General features: G+C 34.6%; 1 protein-coding gene across 4 annotated transcripts in view; it reads left to right on the top strand.

The window, feature by feature from the left end:
- Positions 1 to 16581, top strand: part of GRIA1 (glutamate ionotropic receptor AMPA type subunit 1) — a 2520544-nt gene that overhangs the window by 2088602 nt on the left and 415361 nt on the right. The gene's annotated exons all lie outside the window — the stretch shown is intronic.

The raw sequence follows: 16581 nt of genomic DNA, 5'->3' as shown, positions 1-16581 counted from the left end.
TAAACTGAGTCCCATGAGCCTGTTCAAATTATATAGATCTAAACAGATTAGTTTATAACACTAGTGTTCTTTGGCTTCCAAGATTAGCTCTCAGTAGCACAAGTTGCTGTTTAAATAAAAGGTGGCATTCTGTGCTCTGAATGCACAACACATTATAGCTGTATTTAACTTAAACTGTGTGCAGTCACTAAATTATGTATATCTTTTAATTAATGCTTAATCAAGCATTTCTTCATAATCCCAACATTGACACAGTTGCAAATCATCACTTCATCTTTTTAAAGATAATTCCAATAGCCCTAATATATGCACATTATTAATTATTTTTCAAGATTAGTTTTACTGAGTGGCGAGGGAAATTCTGGGTGTTTTCTGCTTTTGTGTGGTTGACCCTCAGTTATATGAAACTGTGTCTATTATCAATGATGTGAACAACTTCATTATATGCTTAACTAAAAGTTTTAGACCTTTTTTCTTGACACAGACATTACAGTATCCCTTCCTGACTGTTACTGTGATAAACAAGAGTAGCCATGCATAAGAAGTGTATATATTTATACATATGATTATAATACAGACAGCTTGTATTAATTATAATATAAAATAATTTAATTATATCCCTTCTATAATACAGCACCACTTGTTAGAGTGTGTTTTAAATTGATAGTTTTGACTGTTTTTCCAGCAAGCAATGAAACAAAACATATGAACCAATAATGACAAACTGCCCAATTCAAAACATTTCAACCATAAAAGGCCACTTAAACTTCTGTCATTAAAATCCACCCAATGTCAGTCAGTATGCACAATCTCTGCAGAAGTAAAGGTCATCTGAATAATTCCACATTAAAAAGATCTGAAACTAATGAAGAGGTTGTTGCTAGAAAACAACTTTATATTTCAGTGTTTCATCTACAAATTCAGTGCCTACTGCCCTTAAAAATAAATTGCCCATGCTACATTAAAAAAAATGGTAAGCTAGTATATTGCAATAGGGAATGGGTGGCTGAAAAAAGGATATGACGTCTAAAACTCAAACATCTTATTATTTAGCAACTTCAATCCTTTTAGGAGGAATATGGGGCAAAAACCTGGACAGCTGAGGGGTATGCTACCTCACTCTTATACATACATACACACACGCACACACACTACCTCTCAATCTCTTAGCACAAGAAATCTGGACAAAGCCTGTTATAATGTTGGAGACAAGGGCCCAAAACTAGGGACCCATTTAGAAAGTTGCTGCAATAACAGGATTTGTGTTAGAATGCATTTTCTAAAGTATGAAATCTGAAGCTCAAATACATGTCATTATTTAATAACTTTAATCGTTAGCTTATCCCAGTTATTTGTCAAAAAAAAAAATTTTTATGAGGAACAGAACAAAAATATAAAGCAAAAATGTGGACATTCTGTGAAAATCTTTACACACACATATATACCGCCTACCCCCTTAGAAAGTGGATAGAAGAACAAATTTTGCATTAGTATGCATTTTCTGAGGATGTTGTTTGTCTTTTCGGCTTTTCCCGGTTAGGGGTCGCCACAGCGGAACTCTGGTCCGCTACAGATTAGCAGTAGATTTTTTATGGTGCCAAGTTGCCAGCCTGACACCCAACCTTCAGCGAAGGCATGCCCATTCATGCATTTTCTGAGGATATCAAGCCTAAAACTCAAATGTCTGCCAATATTTTGACTTCAGTCCTTAGTGATTTGCAAGAAAAAACACAATTTTATGAGAAACAAACCGAAAATATGAGGCAAAAAATCTGGATAATTGTGAGGTATGACACCCCCCCCTTACTTACACACACAGACCTACCTCCCTCTTAGGCACACACCTCCCTCCCTCTTACAAATGCACATACCTCCCTCCCTCTTACAAACACACACACACCTCCCTCCCTCTTACAAACACACACACACACCTGCCTCTTACAAACACACACATACTTTTCCCTACCTATTTGTAGGACACACACACACCCATACTTTTCCCTACCTATTTGTGGGACACACACACCCATACTTTTCCCTACCTATTTGTAGGACACCCTCACACACACACACACACACACACACACACACACACACACACACACACACACACACATACCTTTCCCTACCTATTTCTTATACATGGAAATGAGTCAGTACACATTAACTCAATAATGGGTGTCTCGCTATACACACAAGAAACAGGCTTCCACTATAAAATGCTGTGGAGACTCCAATGTGACAGCTTCCCTTTTCAGTGTCGATGAAAGAGTGAAAAAAAAAAAAAAAGAAACACCTGAAAATGTAACAAGAATACTGGGAAGGGCAGACACGGTGGTAAAAATGTTTGCCAGTAAACAGTATATTACAAAAAGACAAAATGTTAAATATATAGAGGCGAGTAACAATTCGTTCATGACATTTAATATGAAACTACAAATACAATTTTAATCTTAAATTCTGATCCTTCAGTCTCGGTTACTGAAGAGTCTGCAGTTCAAAACTACTTGACATCACACCATAACAACATCCATCTGCCTGGAAACTATTAACCAATTACACGGCTATTATACCATTTATAAACAACAGCTTCATGATAGTATAAACAAGTTTTATTCTTGCTGCTCACAAGCTGTCTTAGGAGTAGAACACTCAATTTATCAAACTCTGACATCACAATTCCTGCTTCAAATCAGATGACAAACAACATTTAACACACGATTGAACAACTAAAAGCAACCAAGAAGATACAACATCCTTCTGAAGTTAAAAGTAGACCAATAAGTAACATTAGAAACTGTGAAAGCACACAAAAGAGACACTACAAGGGCCCATAACATATGAAGAGATAGAGAATTATGACTGTTTTTTTCTCTATAAGAAAAACTGACAGAACTGGGGTTTCTCTGTTTTATTACAAAATGCAAATTTACTGAAAGATGTCAGCTCCCATAGTAAATGTACACAGAAGACAAGTGAAAGAAGGAAACATATCGGACAAAGGATGAAGATGAACTACTTCTATACAGACCTATAGTTATTCAGTAGTTGCTACAAAACCAGGTTCTGTCAGCTTTTCTAGAGACCAAAAGCCCCTCAAACTGGTTCCAATAGAAAAGCCACTACATCCAGCATACAGCTTCCACCTCCAAGACACCCTGAAGGAATTTCAAGCAACACCCAATTTGAAAGACACAAGACAAAAGCAAGGAGAGTAGAAAGTCTTCTGTTTATAAAGAAAGTCACTGCCTTGCATCTGAACAAAATTTTAAAGAAACACCACAAAAAATAGAAATACAAATTCCTACTCACTACAACCACAGCCATCTTTTTAATTTAAGTCTTTTGGGTTTCTATATTTCTAATACCACGACACAGGAATCATGGACTAGTGCATTCCCAAGTCAGAGCAACATGTCATATGTTTTATAAATAAAACTTCAATAGGCAAAGTCAACATATTTGTGTGTGATTACTTGACCATTTAAACTACAAAAAGCAAATAATGAACATTTAACTATTAAGCACTTACATTCCGATGTGATATGTGGTGTGGTGGATGGTTTACACTCTTCCCGCCAAACAGTCAGTCAGAGCAGTACAGATCCAGGTCAGCAAGTTCGCGACCAGAGTGGGAAAGGGTAGGCAACTGCGGAAATGATGTTTTTGTACCACAGACTTTTTTTTTTCTTGAGCCAACCACAATGGAAATGCGAGATAGAGCCAACCACGAATGGCAATGCAGGAGGGCAAGCAAGCAACTATGCAGCTGAGCCGTGAATATAAAGAAGATATTTAGCATCTCTTTTTTTTTTTTAAAGTGCAAGATGAGCTGCTTGGGACGGAAAAGTGGTGAGGCGCTCCACCCCCCTCTCCCTATCGTTCTGGTGTCTATGATGCCAAGTCTTTCCTTAAAGAAGAATGCCAAAGTATTTTTTTTTTTTTTTAATAAAAAGAAAATTAATCTCCCAACCAGCCGATTCCATGGGAGTGCAAGTGCAACCCCTTGTACCTGCCTGAGGGCGCCCTTGGCTGCCAGGGTAAATGTTACTGCTGTCACTGGTCAGGAGTGCTACTCTTAAAAAAAGTGCTACTCAGGCATATACTAATGAGCCAATAATGTGGTCTTTCTCATTGCAGCCATAGCTGTCAGTGAATTGCATTGTCTCGTTGCCATGTTAATTGTCTTACTTGCAGGTAGGCAGTTTATGTGAACTGTGAAATGCTTTCTGAATTCCAGGGATATTCCATCGGTGTTGCATTGCACAAACTTTAGAAGGAAGTTTCAACCATTTGCCCAAGAATTGTAGTTATATAATTTCAGATAGACCAAGCACTTAGTAGTGTTTGATTTCCCTTTAACAAATTCCTAACTTGTTGTAATTATTTTTTTAATATTTGATTAAATGCTAAAGTAATGATTTTATTGTTTGTTTAATTAAAATTTCAGTAAAAATATTTTGCTAAACAAGAAAAATAATGAACCACCTAACGTAAAAGGAAAAACTCAAAGAAGGTATTGTAGGTATGTAAACATAATCATTTCAGCATGGTGGCAACCAATATGCTGTTTGTGGTACAATAAATTATGAAATAATTCTACCACTTAGAGTAATGTAGAAATACTGTTATTACCAACACAAGAGGCTCACGTTCTCCAAGGAAAAACAGTTCTGATAAAGTCCTGAGGCGACGAAAGTTCTTAAAAAGTTGTTTGTAGATGGAATAAAGTTACTTTTTACAATGGTGCTTCATATCTTTGTTTTACTACTGCACAAGTACTGAAACGTTACCCAGTGGTTTATGTTTAAGGTTATTCGATCCTTAGACTGTGTATTACCAGTGTTTTTTCTTTGAATCTGTTGCGTTTATTGATTGTGCTACTTATTTGCTGGAATTGCTTTATTACACTATGTGAACCTCTTGCGTTGGTTATTCGTTACTTGGCTGCACATTCACACGCCATTTACAGTTGGATATATTTTTGGCACTCCTCAGAATTCAGAGACTGAAGTTATGATAATATAGTCATATACAGATCACACACAGACTCAGAGAGAGAGGAAGAGAAAAAGAAAGAGACATTAATGGTAAAATACTGCTAGTTATTCTGCAGTTGCCCCTCAGTGTTTGAGAAATTTAGGAAAGTAGTTCTTTGATCAAACAGCTCTTATTCAGTATTTTAAACAGAGTATTTTTGGTTATGATGTCTAGTTAAAATATTGGTAGCCTACTGTATTATCTATACTTCAGGGACAGAATGACTGTACAAGTAAAGTGTGAAAAAAGTGCCAATTATTTCCCAGATGAAGTTTTGCATCACAATCATATTGTATGGCAACCCTCTGTGATGAGTAAATAAAATCATGAGTTTTACCTCTGGCCTGGATAAAATCTCTCCAGAAATCTACGGTGTCTCACTACTCTCTTTCTTTATGATTCTGTTAAGACTTACATTTTCTAATGATGAATTTATGTTTGTGTACAGCATACAGAGACGAGACATATTTTACATCAGATCAGATTATGATACACTATCTTTTTTTGTGTGCTCTAATACACATTTACATAGATTATTAACTTATTTCTGTTTAATTTCTTTAATCTATTCAGGCTTAATATTTTCTGATATCAAGATTAATTGTAGTGGCATATTTGTTACTGTATGTGGACTACAATTATTACTGCATATGGGTTCCTTGATACAGTACTGAATGCTGTAAAGTTGTTGGTATTATACACAGGGTGTGGCTTGTTTGATGGAGGATGTACGTAGTGTATCAAAACATTGTACTGTGTATCTCATAACCAGCTCAGCACTTCCAGTAAAGCATCTGCCATCCCTGATTAAATAAAACCAAAGAAATTAGTGTAACCACATTCTGCCATGCATAATTAGTGAACAGAACTTCTGTACAACAAGGACTGATGGCCAAGCTCATATTTGTAGTTTCGAATCAAAGCCACATACCTTTCAACCTCTGAGCATTAAAAATCATAGCACTTTCCTTTATTAGTTATAGCAAAGAAGGATCACAATGGGTTTGGGAGTCTGTTCTTAACACAGGAATGCACTGTTGCCTTCTGTGTGGCCAGCAACAGGAGCACAGGATGCCACTGACAAAGATGAATGAAAAGTCAGAAAGTGAAGTTCATGAATTTATGTATGGAAGAAGATATACTTCCTATTGTGGATCTATTGTTCTTTGTGGGGATGAGAGTCATTGCTTGAAGGAAAAGATTGCTAAAAAAGAGCTGATTTCAGGATGTTTTTTATTAGATGATTTCACGATGATTATAGAAGCATACATATTTATTAGTTCTGGAAAGTTGTTCATCCTGTAAAACTGACTGTCTATTGCTGACTCTTCACAATGTGAACTCCAACATGGAATTCAGTTAACTTCTCTGAGAGGTAGTGTTGCCAAGGGAGACCTGTATTAGCTAAAATGTCAGTTTGTAGTGGACAATGAGGTTTAAACTTCATATTCTCAGTTCTCCTCCTGCAGTTGATTTGTGATTAGGTGGACCTTGACACTATTTTCTCCTTTTGTTTGGGTCTGGGCGGGGGACAGTCCAACAATAAGGTGAGCAGTGCTTCGTAATCCTTGGTAGATTGCAGAAAATAAGGAGATTTCATTCTTTCAGCCTCCATTAGTCTGTATTCATTCTTTTTGTGCATGCATATGTGTGTGTGTCCGTGTGTGTGTGTGTGTGTGTGTGTGTGTGTGTGTGTGTGTGTGTGTAAATGTAGTTAATGTTAATATCAATATCTGTTACCTGTTTACTAAAAGTCACTAAATAAGTATTCTGTACTTACAACGTGCACCACTTCTTGCTAATCCTCTAATCCATTTTCATGCATTTATTTCCCCTCACCTGTGTTCTGTTCATTTTATACATCTTAAGTAAATTGGCTGTTAGGAATGTGGTATTTCATTTCAAAACTGAATATACATTTCTAAACACATATCTCTTAAAGTACAGACTATTACTTGTTATGTTAAAATGAGCAGTTTTTTTCACTTACTGTGTGATTATGCAACTGTCAAAATGATTCTTAGTACGCAGTTGTTTCAACCTATGATCTTCTTTTTATAACATAATGCATGATATATTCATTCATTATTCTTATTCAGGGGCAGATTTTGATGTGTTTTTATTTTAGCTTGTATAAGTATCATGGACAATGTCAGTCTACACTGGTGTAGTATTGTTTAATATAATAAAAGACTGTTAAAATAAAATCAGAATATTCAAACATCTCTTGTGCCATCAAAATAAATTTTCAAAACAGATTAAGAAAAAAATGCCATCCTCTTTGTGTTTTATATAGACGTGTTGCAAAAGTGGAACTAGAAAATAAGATTACTAGGGCATGTCCTGCGCCATTAAACCAGGTTAACGAATTGCCTTTATGGGTGAAGTGGATACATGTAATATGAAACTGGAAGGGATCCATTCGATTGTTTCTTCTTCTTCTTCTCCTGTCATCTTTTCCCGTTAGGGGTTACCACAGTGGAGCAACAGTCCGCATAACAAATGGCAGTGGATTTTTATGGTGTTGAGTTGCCATCCCAGTGCCTAACCTTCCACAGAAGTGACACACATTTGCACCTGGTGCCAATTTAGAGTGTCCAATCCACCTGCAGCATGTCTTTGGGATGTGGGAGGAAACCGGACCACCCAGAGGAAACCCACATGACTGCAGGGAGGACGTGCAGACTCCACACAGAAGGCATGCCAACTGAGAATCGAACTGGAGAACCTCTTACTATGAGGCAGCAATGCTAACCGCCGCACCACCCCGACTACACTCACATACCACATTATGCAATAATAAAGAATTCATTCTCAAAAAGATTCTTTCTTTGAGGAAAATAAGATAAGGCTGACTCACCTTTACAGACTGCTTCTCAGATACTCTAAGGCTGACTCACCCTAACAGATTGCTTTTCAGACACTCTTCTTGCAGAAGTCAGAGCAATCAGTAACACTGTCTTCTATGATAAGAACCTCACATCATCCTGAAGAGTCGGCTGAAATTGAATAGGTAGTATTTTCAAAACAAAATTAATATCCCTGGAAGAAGCTACCAATTTATAGCTGGACAGACATGTAAAACCCCCTTTCAAAAAATGGCTAAAATGAGTGCTTGTTGGAAAAAAAAGGTTTCATGAGCAGACATGCCGAAATGGCCTAAAGATGAACCTTGAAAGAGGAATAAGAAAGGCCAGAAGATAAACCTCACACAAATATTTTCAAACCAGAGAAGCACTAGCCTTAAAAGGGTCTTGGTTCTTAATGTAGCACAGACTAGAAAATCTTTGAATTAGCTAATATGTATGATTTTCTAGAAGTGGCATTTCTTTGCCTCCCATAATACCTGCTGCACGTCCTCAGGGTATAAAAACTCTATCATTCAGGCAATCTATAGAAGATGGGGAGCATCAAACAACCCCCTATCTTGTGTGAGCAAGTTCAGTCTGTGAAGAAATCATTTGATTGTTTACTAAAATAAATTATATATTGTTGAAGAAGCCATGTGTTGTGCTTTAGGAATTTCAGTAGAAAAATATGGTGCATGGATGTTATGATTTGTATGTGGATGATACCAGTTTTGATTCTTATAATTGAAAATCGCAAAATAATTAAGCTGTAAAGCCTGCTGACTTTCTTAGAGAAAAAGTTTTGCAGCAGAAATTGTAAACAGCATGTCCTATCTGAGTAAATCCTTATAAGTCATGCATCTCTGCAGTGACCATTGTGACGAGTGATAAACAAGGTCTGGGACCGGTGACCAATTTTGAAACAACATGCCAGAGGCAGACATTGGTATAAGTAGCACTTAAATAAACAAGAGATTTTTGTTGAAGGCAAAAAAAAAATATTTATAACACAATTAGAAAAAAATTGTTGATAAAAGCAGGGGGTTAGCTCCTTGGAACACAGTAAGGCTGCCTTCTCAATCTCTAAGATATTACAAATATTGTGTGCAGGAATTCTGTACCAAATTTACACACCAAGTCAGAAAATCTACTTTTGTGTTAAAGTTTGATGATAAAGCACAAGACATATGCCTTGAACTTGCTGAGAAAGCCTTATATAAACTCATAAGTATAGTGCCCTAGTAGTATAAACAGGAGGTGTCTCTGTAAAATAAGATACAACCTGGCATACAACGTATATATCATAATAGTAGTGCCATTTCCCAAGGGCATTTTATCATCATACCCTGGGTGACTACAGGCCCATTAATCTCACCTGCAGATTAGTACAGAAGGTCATTAAGGAATTTGAACAATGACACTGGCTATCTAGTGCTTCCTAATGTGAACCGTTAAATCTATTTAAAGGGCTGGTCCTACCTTTTGTATTTTGCAACTTGCTTTGACTAAGATAAAGCAGTTCTGCGCCTTATATACAACATACTTGGCTGTTATAAAAGTCTTAGAAATTATCTATTCAGTTTAATAATGTATAGCTAAGTGACTGAATGATGCATAAGCACACAACCGTATGTTGTAAAACTCTCACTCCTGTTATGCAGCCAACAACTTATCATTTAACATTAAAATATTTTGTGTTGCTTCTTCTGTAAAGAATCTGGTCCCATTTAAATACTACATCAAGAGTCAAGTATATGAGTGAACTGCTGGGTAAATATTTTATTTTTTGTCAACACATTGCCACATTTTTACTTTAAAGGTTAACCTGCCTATCAAGTGAACTACTTGCATTCTTTAATACTGCATCCATTTTAAAACTGTAATACTCCAGTCCCTGATCTATTAACAAAGCATGTTTGTTCTGCTAGACAGAGCTCAGCTTATCCACTGGTTATGTTCACCAAGCCTGGAGCACATATTTCAGTGAGAAAAGGTTCAGTCTGTCAACTGATTGTTTTTCTGAATCTCAGAAGATAGCTGTGATGGTCCCCCTCCATAAGAGCGGCCCAACAAGTGACCAGTAACTGTACACCAATAAGCCAAACCTGCTCTATATGTAATGAAATGGAATGCTTAACCGTAGAATTAATAAATAAGCATATTATCAGTTTTCAGTCCACTATGACTGTGTGAAGTGCATATCCTGACTACTTAACCTGGATGACCTCTTTAAAATAGCCAAAGGTGTACTAGATGAAAGTAAATTGCCCTGTTTGACTTGGCTGTCTCTTACACTATTCCACTTCTTGGAATTATAGATAAACCAATACAGTCATATATTAAACCACATCTAACACATTGCACAGCAAACTTGTTAACAGACAGAACCCATTCCACTGGGGTAGACGGCAAACTTTTTTCAAAATGACTCATCACCAGTGGGGTCCATTTTGGGCCTACTACTCTAACTTGTTTAATATAAATTAATATTTACTATTTTATTATGTATTTATATATTATAATTTATAAAAAATATATATAATAAATTATATTATATATTATATTATTTATTTATTAATATAAATAAATTAATATAAATATAAATTTACTATAATTGAAATAAAGTCTGATGTCAGGTGTCTCTGTCTGATCAGATTTGCCAATCATTGCAAACACAGAGTTACCATAAGCTCTTTTAAGTTTCAGAAGCAGTCCGAATGACATCAATTTCATGGTACTAGATCGATGTGCTAAAGCTCAACACTAAAACTGTGGCATTATACTCAGCAAACTCCCCTGGGTTTACCACATAAGTGGCATTACTCTAATAACTGATACAGATGAGGGAAAGCAAATGCAGGGGAAAAAGAAGTTGATGATTATCAGGAAGCTGGTGCGTGTTGTAAGTACAGAACATTTGATGAACTTTAAACAATTAATAGATATTAATATTAACTACAGCTGAAAAGTGTACCACTCTATTCTGTCTCTTATCTACTTTTCTGTAGTGATTTCTTTGGGACTTTTAGGTTCCAAATGACTCTGAGACCCTTGGCATTTTGCAAATTGTTAAAACTATAAGTACCAAAAAATACCAACTCTGAGGATTGCAGTCTATAATGCTAATGTAAAAAGGAATTTTGAGACAGATATCTTTCCCAAAAGATCTCCTACCTCTGAAATAGGGTCCCACTCCTCATCAAACATAGCAAATCCCATTCTCTGTAATTCTAAACCATAAATTCACCTTGGGTCAAGCCTCTCAAATCCTTATTAACGGGAGTAATAATAAGAACTCATTAATTTACCTAGTACAAATCTATGAACCTAAGGATTCCTTACCAAGAATATCAGCCTTTACATGCCATTTTTCTTTTCAGAAACATATGCTTAAAATATAACAAATGAGGGCATTCAATATAGGCTGAGCCTTAAATTCACCCTTAAAATTAGCAGTAGGAATGACAGTTCCATTACCAACATTTCCTGCATTTCTAGAGCAAAGTAACCCTAACTGCAAAACAATGTAGTTATAAGCTAATGGCTACATTAGTCAGTGTACCTATCTCAGCACCCACATGTGAATGTGGCAGGGAAAGCCATCAGTTCATACAAGGAAAGTTTGGTCTGTGTAGCCATTATTATTATTAATAAGGTTTATTGCAGAGATTATTTCTAAAACTACATTCTTTCAACCTACAGCTTTAACAAGGTGAAACTTCCATTTAAAAGACAAACCATCTTTTGTAGTGTAACATCATGACATTATAATTGAGGGTTCACTTTCACCGGGCACCATAAATTAAAAGACTTTAATGACAAAAACAGAGTATTATTTGAAAAATGCACCAGTAATTACTCTACTAGTGCTATGTTTTTGAATAAATCTCTCACAGGGTTTTCATGTATAAGTTCATTCAATACATAGAACTACTTAAAACTATAGAATTTTTGTTATAGCATTGTTTGATTGTGTTGGTGTTATAGTGTAGGTTGTAACCAGGATGACTATATTTGTACATTCCTGTAGGGAATAATTACTGTCTGCCATGCCAATAGTGCATGCACTGATTCTCCAAACATATGCAAAGCTGTCAAAAGAATAATGATACATATACAAGCATGTACACACACACACACACACACACACACACACACACACACACACACACACACACACACACACACACACATGTACATTATGAATTTATAGATTTGCAGTTATGATGAGCATGTACAAGTACAATATTTATCTTAAGCATTTGAGCAGTGTCAGGTACAGGGGCATACTGCCAAGAACTGTAGGTCATTATGTAGGAAATGTAATAAGTGTTAGCAGCCTTTGGGCTCATTGTCATTTATTAGGGAAAAAGGTTACACAAAGAGAACATGAGTGGGGAGAAGACAATTAGAAAAATATGATTCAAGAAATAGATGTGGAAGGAATTGGTATGGACAAATGTAAAAACACATCAGAAAGAATTAATAGGAGAAGGGGAAGATGTATTGATAAAAAAGATTCAGATGCAGAAACAGATGGAAATAGATATGCTTGTGAAGTGAAGATGTGGAGGATAGTGACTCAGAGATGTGAGACGAACAAGAGCAAGAAGAGTAACAATCTGCTGAAGGGACCTGGAGAAGGAAAAGATGCAAAGAAGGGAAAGGGATGAGGAAAGAGTTCTATGATTAATGATTAAATATAAATAACATAGATGTGATTAGAAGTTTGCTAGTCACTGAGAAGTGGATAAAGAAAATGCATGTATTCTATCTGGTTGATGTATAAAAACAGAAAAAGGGGGAAAACAAGGCTTTATGGTAGAAAAAGATTTTATGGTCAGTAATATATGAGATGTGCTCAGGGTTAGGGTGTTGATATGAGATTATGAAATAAAAATATTAGATGTAACAATATTAATGCCAGGATGGGCGGTAGTACATGATATAAGAGTAATGGTGGTGATATCAAAATATAAAAACATCAGAGAAAAGAAAATTTTGCAGAAATACAAAAAGTATGCAGTAGTAAATAAGTAAAGATGGGCACTATAATTGGAAAGAGATACAAGAAAACATTAAAAAATAATGCATGATGTGAATGCAATTAAAGAAGTGATAAAAATTAATGTCGAATGTGAATGTAATTAAAGGAGTGATAAATTACACTGATATGGATATAGGAAAAGTAGAGAATAGATGTATAGCAGGAGGCTTTTTTGTAATAGATTATGCTTTGTATTTAGATGATATCAAGGAAGTGGCAGGTGGGATAGAAGGGTGGAGTTTTCAGAGCATGGAGCAAAATCTGATATTATATTATAGGATGATGAAGTAGTAGTAAAGAAAATGAATAAGAAGAATAAAATAGTTAACTGTGGAGATAAGTAAAATGGAGGAAGAACTACTGCATATGGCAATGAGAATATAACGTTGGACACATTGGTGGCTAGTGCTTAAAGAAAAATACAATAAGGCTTTTGGAAGGGGTAAGAAAGGTGTAAAGTAGACTATAAAAAAATTTTGAAGGATTTTAAAAGATAGATGGAAGAAGGCAGTAATAGAATAAAAGAAATATGTATGGGAGGAATAAGGAATAATTAAGACATTGTATAGGCAAACATTCATTCTGAAGGAGAAGAAAGAAATATCACCATTCTTAGAGAAGGAAGAATGGATGCATAGTTAGATTAGGATGTGAAAATGAACTGTAAACAATACAAAATCATGGAAGTAGTAGACAAAATGTACAGAAATATATAAAAAGGAAATTATGGAATGAAAAAAAAATCTGACAAAGCTAAGTAAACTCTAAAACAAAAGATTACAAGGGAAGCATATGAAGAGGAAATAAGAAAGAGGAGATAGGATTTAGCACTGGAATTGAATGGATGGATTTGTGGATATTACATAGAAGACATTGCTCCAGGGTCACCATCAAAAATTAGTATTGTTTTAATGGGATAAGTCGAGAGGAAAATTAAATATTTCTAGAATTTTAAATGAATGGCTAGAGAAATAGATAGAAAATGAAATTATATGTGGTTGCATGATTAAATAAAAAAAAAATACAGGTAACCGATGCTATTTTAAGATAAATTAAAGTAAGAATAGTTAAATGTGATGTAGCAAAAACATGATTTGGTTGGTCATGAAGCAATATTTGAAAGTTTAGGAAGATGCAGAGTTGAGGAAGTGTGTTAAAACTATTAAAATGTGTTATACTAACTCTTCAGTGACAATTACGGTAAATGTTTTGGGAGGAGGATAGGACTAATAGAGCAGTTAAATAGGAGTTTCCCATGAATATGGGTCTTTTTGTGTTAGTGATGAATGCAGATATATAGAAATGAGAAAAGCATGATGGGAAATGAAAAAGGGTTAAAACACATTTCGTATGAAGACGATTTACTTATTATAACAAAGACTAATTTTTGAGGGGGAGAGACTTTGATAATAATGGAAATATTAGGATTAAACAAGTTAAAAAATAAGGAGGGAGAAGAAATAAAGAATATACATGGAATATATTTTACTTGAAATGAGATAAGTATATTAAGAATATGATTTGGAGAATGTGAAAAAATAATGGTGAGAAGGAGAGAAATTGTGGAAAAAGTAAAGAAGTTAATTAATTGATGGAAAATGTTTTATTTATCTTTCAGGAAAATTAAAGTATGTTAAATACTTATACTGGGGACATTGGCATCCTCAGGGCGTTAATATGTTTCCTGGAAAAATGGAAAAGGAATTATTAGAAATATTTCTCAGTTTAATATGGAGATCAGGACTACATCTAGCTAAATCTAGATAAAGGAGGAATTGCCTATAATGGAAAAGAAAAGAAACATCTGAATGAAAAAATATCACTTGAATACTTGGCATTTCCACATTTTAGGGAGAGTATTAAAATATGAATGAGAAAGAACGTAGTTTTATTGGAAACTGCTGTATGTAAATATGAAGAGGTCGTATAAATGAAGTGGAAAGACAAGAAGTAGAAAGCAAGAGAGGGAAAAAGAAAAAAAATATGACTATATTATGGAAAATGGATGAGTTGATAGAAGAGACACTATAAATGAAAAACTGTGAATTTATTAGTATAAGTAAAAAGAAAAAATATGTTAATATGAGAATTATAAATATAATTGTGAAATTGAAGATGTAAATATATTAAATATCAAAGTCTAAATAGAATGAAAGACTATCACCAAGTCAGGCAGAAGGGACCCCAGTTTAACATTTCATACACATGCATATATACATATAAAATGTGTAAAATAATGTGTGTGTATGTGTGTATGCACATTTACATACAAATATTTACAGATACACATACATGTAGTCATGTGTTTGAATATTTATATATATTATTTATATGTAGATCTGTATAGATTTCTCTGTGTGTCTCTCTCTTTGTCTGTACATATATATATATATATATATATATATATATATATATATATATATATACACATATATATATATATATATATATATACACATACATACATGCATGCATGCATATATAAATACACACACACACACACACACACACACACACACACACACACACATAAAAATAGGTTTTGCAAGCATTTAGATTATCCCATGCTGAAGCTGTTTTAGCTCATTAAAACCTACAACTACAATTTCAGTTTGTTTGTAATCAAATTGTAAGTGTTAGTTGTGTGGTTCTTGTTCCATTAAAGCTGACAGAGCTTGAAAGGTAGGCCACACACAATACATTCATTCATTTTGTTGTAACTTATAACACTGAATTTACAGTATTCAGAGCTGTAGTTAAACACATTAAATATGACAAAATTACTTTAACTCAGACGCGTTTTTTCATTTGAAAATCCTCCTCTTAGTTGGTTGTGGGCAGGGATTAATTATTTAATGCTTGAGTGGCTTCAGCTTCAGAGATGTACAGAACCGAATTCCATGTTTCTTATTGGTCTGTGTTGATCATGTGACATGTAGGTTGTAATATATAAAAAAAGTTTAATGCTTATTTGCTAGAGTTTAAACATTATTCTGATTATATGACTTGTGTTATTTATATTAATAGGTGATTGTTTGATGTTATGTTATTGTGAAGAAGTCTCTATGTACTTGAGAACGGAAAGCACTTAACATTATATATGTTTTCTGTCAGTGCCTAGTGCGTGGGTATTCTTTTTATAATATTTGTCAATTGTTGTATGTCGGTCATGGTATGGCTGAATTATAACAGACAGCTGTTGCAGGCATGCCTCTTCACCTTCATAGGCCATCCCTGAAATGTGCTAACAAAGAATGCATTTGCTTGTAAAAGAAATTGTATAAAATTATAACTATATACTGTTTATTACGATGGAGAAGTTCTCATGGAAATATTAAATTAAGATAGCTTTGTGGTATAAATTATCCTGTTTGAACAAATGTAATGCATCAAATGTTATCATTGCTGGATTCTGGTACAGAGGTAATGATAGCATAGTCATAGAAACAAAAATCTTTTCTCTGGCTTTTTGTGTATAAAAAAATTGTTTTAAAACCACTCATACATGTCTATCAGAGTCTCTAACCAGGTACAGTTAAAATGTTTTGATATCTTTTTTCTTTGTCTTATCCTCTTATCCACACAGTTGCTAATTTAAGTAGCAGTTTAGTGATACCAATGAAATAATGAAATGACAAAAATGTT

This window comes from Protopterus annectens, chromosome 4.part0 (assembly GCF_019279795.1).
Source record: "Protopterus annectens isolate FY-2018-M chromosome 4.part0, PAN1.0, whole genome shotgun sequence".
NCBI lineage: Eukaryota > Metazoa > Chordata > Ceratodontiformes > Protopteridae > Protopterus > Protopterus annectens.
Note: the sequence above shows the minus strand (reverse complement) of the source record. Positions and strands in the feature narration are given on the sequence as shown.